The following is a 9,481-nucleotide window of genomic DNA, read 5'->3' on the forward strand; positions in this document are numbered from 1 at the left end:
TAAAAAGAAAGTTTAACATAATTATGTGTGTTAGAAATAACAATTTTTGCAAACAAATGTTTAATAAATTTTGTCATGAAAGCACTTTATGTAATTTTAAATAAATTCTTAATTCATTAAAGTATCATATCAAACATCATTATCATGTAATTTTAATAAAACAAATAATTACATAAAATATTTATAAAAAATATGTCATTAATCAAAACCAATGAAAAAAAAATCCATCAAGTAATTAAAAACTCATAATTATAGGGACTTATCAGAACAAGTAACAAACGTAAACACACAGTCCACGAGGGTAAATAACCAAACGTGGCTTATGCCACAAAAACAAACGTGGACACACAGTCCACGAGGGTAAGTAACCAAACACAGTTTGAGCTACGAAACAAATGTGAGTATGATGCTCACGAATAACCATCCCTCCATTCCATGTGCGTTGGCCATCGCACGAGGCTAGCACCTCCTATAAACACTCTGCTAGCAAGGTGTACCATGGCACGCCAAAGGCTAACGGAACTGCCGTTAACAATTAGTGTTCTATATAAAGTCTCCTTTTAAAATCATTTTCAAATATGCGAGAAAATCATCACTTTCAAGATATAATTCTCATTATCAAAATTAAACTCGCATAAATACTTTTAAGCATTAAAACTTGCCAAAATCAAATTTCATATCCGATGCTCATGCTTGTATTTATTGAATAAAAAAAATTTAACGTCGAACTCGCATGAATCATTCTCTATATCAATCCAATATTTGATAAAATAAAAATCTCATAATCAAAGTTCAAACTTGACTTAATTGATCAAATAACATTTCAAATTTGGTAAAGCTAATTTCTCAAAATAAAAAATGTTAATCAATAAATATCCAATAATCGCATTAATGCTATTAAAATAATTTCCAGAAAAACATAATATTTTAGTAAAGGAAATTTTGATTGAAAAAAAAAAATCAATTAGGACGCTATCCACTTATCCAAGAGTTTTTCAATAATTCTAATGCTTGCTTCACTTTAACTTTGAACTTAATTTCAAGGGTGCCATTAATTTTCCTAATAAGTCAATCAAAATTCTAAGATCACTTATTTATTCTTTCTTACTATAAAAACATATGTGTTTAATATGCTAACCATCAACAATCAACAAGGTTCTTTTCATCCTCATAAATTCTTTACCTCCTTCAATTTCACATGTCAATTAATTTTCTCAAACAATTAATAACATTTAAATTAATTTCAAATAACATCACAACTCTACATACATACATGCATAGCCAAAAATTTTTATTATTATTATTATTAACTCAACAATAATCCAGTAAGAGTAAAAGAAAAACCTTCCCATCTATTTTATGCCTTCCTCAATGCTTAATAAAATGTCACAAGCTACCGAGCACCTTTTGCCTTAATTCCCTTTCCAAAAGTTCTTTTATAACAATAATTTGAACAATTCAAACTTCCCAACAAACTATCAGGATAATGGGTCATGAGCAAAGGGTAAAGTAGATCAAAAGAAAGGTGCCATTTAAGGGTTATCAAGTCAGCACTTTCAGCTATGTATACAACATACAAGAGCAAAATCCCCATACGCAAGAGATTAGTTCATGAATTTCAAATTCCATAAAAGATTGTCATAGTTTAAGGAAATTACATAATAAACCATACATCTAAGAGGAAAGATAATAGAGGATGAGAAATAGGAAGTTCATTGCCATGTTCACATAATGACGTTTTAAATGGGAAGACAAAATTATGCATGTGCCAAGAGAAATCACAAGTGAAGAACTAATTTCATATTAATCTCCATTGACAACAACCCAAAAACGACCACATCAAAATTACTTGTTGGAAATATTCACTTCACCTTTAAATTTCAATTTACTCAGATCCTACGCTAAATAGAGCCACAAGTGATAGCAAGGCTAGGAAGAGAAATCACTATTACAGCATCCTACACACATTCTCATAGAATCAGCATGAAAGAGAACTCAAAAATCCTTACCTCAAGTTAGCAATATCGACAGCAAGATGAGTTGCTTGAGAGAAAAAAATGGAGAGGGAAGAAGAAGAATGTCTGACAGCCCACCACACAAAAAGCACAGAGACGGATACGAGAAACAAAACCAAGAAAAGACCGATGGAAGTGTAGGGAACCACGAACTCAAAAATCAAACCTCAACAGTGGCAAACCTACAGCAAAACTGATTGGTGACTGACTCAACAACAGGGGAAGGAGAACGAAAAAGATAGAGAATAACAGGGGACTTGAATTCAAAGCTTCTCTCTCAGTCTCCACATGATTCAACTAAATAGGGAGGAAGAGAAGGGGAAGTCAGTGACTGGAAGCACAGCAGCGAGAGACCACAAGAAAAAAATCGAAGAGAAATGAAGGATCCAGAATTCTTTTCTCCTGGTGCGTGTGTTTAACCGACAAAAAAGAATAAAATTTTGAACATTAGGAAATTGTAAAAATTATAAGAGAGGACACAACATTTTTCTTTAATAACATAAAAGACACAGCACTTTGGAAATTTTTTTATAATTTTAAATTAAATAAAATTAACTTATGGCTCAAAAGAATTCAAACTCTAGACCTTCAGATAAGCTATAAGCATATATTCTGCTAATTCAAGACTCTCTATTCACCATAAAACTAATTTAAACAAAGTATAAATTAGGAGATTTTTTTTTAAATTTAGGGTCATTACAGTATATATAAGCAAAATCATAGCATTTTTATCTCAAATGAAGCGTCTTTTGCACAAATAAAATGCCATTTTTGACTGTGAGGAAGCCTATGAGAAATTGAATGAAAGTTACAAGATGGGCAAGCTAATCCTATATGTACATTCCAACCAATAATGTCCCTAAGCCTGGAAAATCACTAATAGTCCGCATCAAAATTGCACGCAAATTAAAAATTTCCTTCAAGTACGAATCATAAGTATTGACACCAATGTTCCACATATCTAACAATTCTTGAATTAATGGTTGCAAGTAAACATCAATGTCATTACCAGGTGCTCTCTTCCCAAGAATAATCATTGATAAGATGAAAGAACTTTGTTTCATACACATCTATGGTGGAAGATTATACGGCATGAGAAGCACTGGCCAGATACTATAACCTATACTTAATGTCCTAAATGGATTAAAACCATCTATAGCCAAAGCTAGCCTAACATTTCTTGGGTCTGTTGCAAATTCTAGATACAATCAGTTGAAATGCTTCTAAACCTCAAAATCCCTCGAATGTCTTAACATATCATCATCATTTTTTTCATCATAATGCCATTGCATGTGTTTGGATGTCTTAAATGACATATACAACCTCTGTAGACGTGGCTTCAATGGAACATATCTCAAAATTTTTACAGCTTTTTTCTTTCCTTTCTTCCCCTTCTTCAGCTTCCATTTGGAAGTGTTGCACTTTTTACACACTTCAATGTCTTCATCAGGACCCTAGTATAGCATACAATCATTTAGACACGTATTAATTTTTTTATAGTTCAATCCTAATTTATTTATCATTTTCTTTGCTTCATAGAATGATTTTAGAATTTTAGCATTTTCAAATGCATCTACTAATAATTCAAAAATTATGGGCATTGCTTTATTACTAATTCTGCACAAGCACTTGATGTGATATAATTTTACTAAAAAGGAAAGCTTTGTGTATTTTTCAGACCCATCAAACAAAGGTTGCTCCCCCTCTCTTAAAAATTCATAAAATTTTCTAGTCTCTTCATTCATTTGATTCAAAAATAATGAATCAGCACCATCTACTTCTTGAGAAATTGTTTCTTGTGGCACTCCAAATGCATCATGAATTATATTAACGATGGGATTTTCTTGTTGCACTAGAGATAACATTTCAATTCTTGCTTCTGCAGTTGCTGAGATATCTACACATTCATCTACTCTATCACGTGTCTCCCTATGCATTGCCCAAAATGTGTATCCTCGAGGGAATTGTTTTAACACCAAGTGCTCTCGAACATCATTTCTCTTATGCCATTTTTTAAAATTACACTTTGGACATAGACAAAGAATGAGTTCAACTCCATCTCCAGGTGATAATGCAAAATCTAAAAGTGTTTCTAATCCATTTAGATATGTTTCAGAAGTCTAAGGCATATTAATCCATGATCTATCCATCACTGAAAAAATTTAAATTTTATAAGATTTATATCCTAACAACAATAAATGCTACACATTAAAAATTTAAGATTTATAACTTCAATTTTTATCTAAATTTTAATTCAATATTAACATTCAACTAACATCAATTAAAATTAACGGAATTGAATATCATCAAAATAAAAATACACATCCATTAACAAAATATTTATTATGAGCAAGTACATAATTAAAATAAGATAAATTACAAAACCGCTAAAAAAATATAAATTTAATCATAAAAATTTTACTTACTTGGACTCACAAGTTTTTTCAAAAATATCAAGAGAAGAATATTCCAACAACCTGCAAATTTTTTATACATATAATCATAAATTAAATAATGAATAAAAATTTTATGAAACAAAATTAAAAAATATGTTAGGTACATAGACAACCTTAGATGGGAGGAGAAGGCGGGCAAATGAAAATTTTCATTTGCCGGCCTTTATATAAGGGTTGGACAAATGCCCCCTGTTTGCAAACACCCCCGGGGGCATTTGTACGGAAAACGTGCTATCAGGGTGTTTTCCGTACATTTGCAATTACAAACGCCCCCATAGGGGGCTTTTTTTATTAAAACGCCCCTATATAAAGGTGTTTCCATACAAAATGCCCCCTTCAGTCAAAAAATGCCTCCACTGTACGGCCTTTTGAAGCGTTTCTTACAAACGCCTTAAATGAAACACCTCTAAAGCATGACTTTTTTGTAGTGAATGATACTAGACATGGTGATACTGTGAGAGAAAAAAGTCAGTAATGTGAGGCCTAAGTGCTATAACTCTCAAAATAAATTCTACATGATAGAGGGATTATATTATATTTATATGTAATGAAAATTGCTAAAATGTGGGGCACAATGCGTCATTGAACTGTATCATGAAATGATGGAAGAAAGCACACGAACTAGTAGAGTCCCATTAGAAAATAATAGTAACTTTATGATTTGCACAAGGAAACCACTTGGGCTTCAATGGTTTCTCTTCCTATTACTGAAGAAGGTGAGTTTGAGAAGGAAGAACGTGGTGAAAAGGAAATGGCAGTGTTGAAGCCTGTTTCTACTACAATTATTTCTCAATAATAATAAACAATTATAATTCTAGCTTCCTCCCTCTCCCTTTTTACTAATATGGACTAGTCAGAACATATGATCATTTTGAAGATGGCTTTCATTTTGTTGAAATGATTAGTCAAGTTTAAAATTGGAACTCTACTAAGAATTTAGATTCCATGGATGTATAACACATACATTTCATTTCTTATTTCAATATTTTTACATCCCTTCAGAGAATTATGTATGCAGTCAACATGCTGCTAGTAAACACAAACCACACAATTTTCACATGTATGTCAAAGTTATACCTCATAAATATTTTAAAACTTTCATAATTACGCAGAGTAGCATTATGTCAATACAACCATCAAATCATCCATCTGCAGGCAGCCTAAACCCAACACGTGACAATTTTAACAATACTACAATACAGGATTTGATTAATGTTAAGTTTTGGTGAATTGGTCATTAGAACGAGATAATGCAGCAGAACATCTTGAACTGAAGTGTCAAGAGAATATGAAAATCTCAAAATTTATAAACCACAATCACAAAAAAATAGATAAACAAGTTTGCAGATGCTCAGCATACCCAGTGCACATGAACATATTTTATCACCAAAAGAAATCTATCACACCAATAAAGCTTATCGAATCATTTTAACAGAAAATATCCAAGACCAATGAATAGGAAACTTCAGATTTGTCTTGTACAAAATCCAGTGTGTTACTTTATCGACCAATGAACATAACCCTCTAGAGTTCACAGAACCATTGGCCTTTGACCCATAAACAAAAGTGACTAAAAGAGCACAACATTTTATAAATTTGCCAATAGAATTTTAATCACATAACCCTTTAAGACTGCTAGGTTATGTTGTCAAATTTATGCTTTTCCAAAACGACATTTCACAAAATCACTCATGTAAAAAGACTATAACAAAGATATACTATTCATCTCAAGTTGACACACATTATTACAACTCCGCTAACTAGCATCAAAGGTGGAACCACAGCCAATTGCAAGCTCCGTGTCTAAATCTAAATTACTATAGGAAAGGAATTCCTCTTTTGGATTACGTATAGATTTAAATGATAAAGGCAAACCTCAAATGCCAAAAAAGAGAACCAACAATGGACCTGAATTTTGGAAACTTCCAGCCACTCCACAGTGCAATTGGAAGATACACATCTAGAGATTATGTTTGCCATTTGCCACACACAAAGAAGAGCTCATTTCGGCGAGACAATTTTATGAACACCTTTGGGGCAACACTAAGATTAAAGAAAAGAGGAGTTTTATTTAATTTAAATTTTCATCAGCATAAAGAAAAGCAAGAGGCATAAAGAGACTCAAAACATCAAAACCAAGCACTCAAGATTTGCGAATAGGAATGAATTGCCGACAGCCAAACTAACACCAAAGCATTAAATCTCATTGCAACAGTTGGAAGAACAGTACAATTCATCGACACTTAGGAAGAACGGAACAAGCAACACAATAGTTTGAATCATATGAAAACCTAGTGAAAGAGAAGTTCTCCCTTTAGCAATTGGAACGATCATGGCAACTGGAACGACAATGGCAACTGCAGCTCAAACACACCACCAACACTGCTGCATCTCGAAGATTTGGGAGATGAAATTAATAATGAGGTTAGATCAAAGACAAAATAAGGTACAATGGAGTGATTCACTTGGGCATTTTCCCCTGCACATCCTTGCCTGAGTGCCGGTGTCTCTTTGCTTGTAGTTTGAGTGAGTGGCCGATGATTAAGTCGACTGTGGGAGCCTGGCAGCGCACGATGAAATGAGAGGGTTAAGTTTGTGTGAAAAAATGGAGGGAATGTCATTGGGTCTAAAAAAATATATTGGAGGTATATGAAATTATGGGTGGAATAATTTTTTTAAACATATTTTTTATATAACAAATCTTATAATTTAAAAACAAATATATAGAAGGCATTATAAATTTTTAGAAAATATTTTTTATATATATTAATATAGTATAAAATAATAGTTTGATAAAATAGGTACATTTTTAAAAATGTAAATACAAAGTTAGAATGCTTTTAATTATTATTTTTTATTAACTTTTTAGAGAGGAATAACTATTCCTCACCAATTCCTTGCTAATTAGAGAGAATCATATTTTCTCATTAATTTCCTCACTATTTAAACATTTAGAGAGGGCTATAATATTCCTCACTAATTTTCCTCACTAACTAGGCAAATTAGATAGGAACATGTTACTCCTTGCTAAAGTTCCTTGCTAAATGATTTCGTGGAGAGGAAATTAAATTTCCTCACAAAATTCCTTACTAATAGAACTATTTAGAGGAGAATACGTAAGTCCTCTCCAATCTGGCTTTTTCTAGTAGTGGATATATTTGTGTTTATTTTATCTTTTGCTTAATACCTCTAAATACTTGATCATCATTTAGATTATTGTATTCACTTGGGTTGTGTTTGAGAAAACCAATTTAGGTGTTGAAATTGGATAAAATAGTGTTGGACTTGACGTTTACTAAGATAAATGAATGGTTTGTTAGTAAAATAGAGATATTTTATAAATCCTTCACAATCACATTACGGTTGGAGCTTAAAAATTATTTTAACTAATCATTTTCAAGAGACTGAGAAATTTTAGTGTTGACAAATATATTTGATTTTGACTTGAGAAAGCTTTTTCAAATAGAATAAAATCTTAGACTAATACATATTTTCATTACAAGTCATTTTGAGAGAAAATAAGTTAAATCTTATGAAGTACAAATGGAAAAGATAATCCTAGATTCTTGTCTGTCGAATTCATAATATTAGCTTAATTTGTTCTAAATTACCATGTTAATAGAATTTTCATCTTTTCACACAAACATTATACTTGATTTTGCTCAACCTAATTAAAAGTCTAATAATGAATTTTTAACTCTCTTTTACCTAAAGCCTCATGGGAAAGATAACTCTAGAATATTTTAGTACTTATAATGACCCGTACACTTGCGATAATGCTTGACAGCAAACAATAATTACATCATGATAGAAATGATGCAAATTTAGAGACCAATCTCTATGATAAAGCAAACAAGCTTTTCAATGATGTCGTTAAAAGGACAAGACAAATCACATTCTCTAGAAATGAGGTTCTCGGCCACAATGCAATCACAAAAAATATCAATGTCTTTGGAAGCATGAACCCAACACAGGTTAAGACCTTGGATGATTCCAAGAATTTCAACTATGATAGGAGGAACAATTGAGAGCTTACAGCTATAACCCCAAAATCATTCCCCATTTTGGTGCCAAATGACGCCACCACAAGCACTATTTCATCAAGACAGAACTATCCACATGAAGTTTAACACAAGCCTAAAGAAACTAGTCAAGACATTTTTGTTCTCACTAATGATATTATCATCAAATAGCTTTTTTTTTCCTAGATGACCAAAACCATGTGAATATAGTGCCTCCAAAATATGAGGCAGCAGCTGCCTAACATTTTTCCATTACCCTGATATTTAGGTAAGCCTAACACACATGTCAACTTCTTCTTTTAAAAAATATGCAAGACAATTCACATATTACACAAATTTTTCCTCATGATTTAGATCAGGAAATAACATCATCTCACATAATTTGACATATATGAAATTAAAAATAAATTAGTTTAATATTAATTACAGCTATTTATTTTAATCATAGTTCAAACTATTGACTTTTGAATCGATCAGTACCATGACAAGACCAATTAAAATCAAATAGACAATACGACAAAATGATGAAAAATGAAGATTGATAGATAGTTTATTCGATACACATAGCCAATATATTGTAGAAACATATATGCTGGCTTCTTCAAGTTGTTTTGGTCAAAAATATGGTCAGAAAGACAAACACGGTTTTTTCCTTCACCATACGATCAGCTATTATATACTCGTAACGAAGAAAAAGATCATCCATAATTGCTTCTTCGAAGTGGTTCACAAGTAGAGGTTCCATTGCAGTTCTTACGTACCGCGTAACTTTGAATCCACTGTTATTGTTATCATTGAGTTCTACACTACATGCAGCCTTCCAACTGATTTCGAATGTCTCCAAGTGATTCAAAGTGAATGAGCCTTCTCTTTCAATCTCTACCTCCAATTCAGATGGGCATGGAGTGTAGAAAGGAAGGTTGAATGAATCTATCTGATCTTCTTATATGATTCCCTACACCACTCACCAAAACAAATTCATCTATCA

This window comes from Prosopis cineraria, unplaced genomic scaffold (genome assembly GCF_029017545.1).
Source record: "Prosopis cineraria cultivar Desert tree isolate PC_DT_omini unplaced genomic scaffold, ASM2901754v1 PC6, whole genome shotgun sequence".
NCBI classification, from domain to species: Eukaryota; Viridiplantae; Streptophyta; class Magnoliopsida; order Fabales; family Fabaceae; genus Prosopis; species Prosopis cineraria.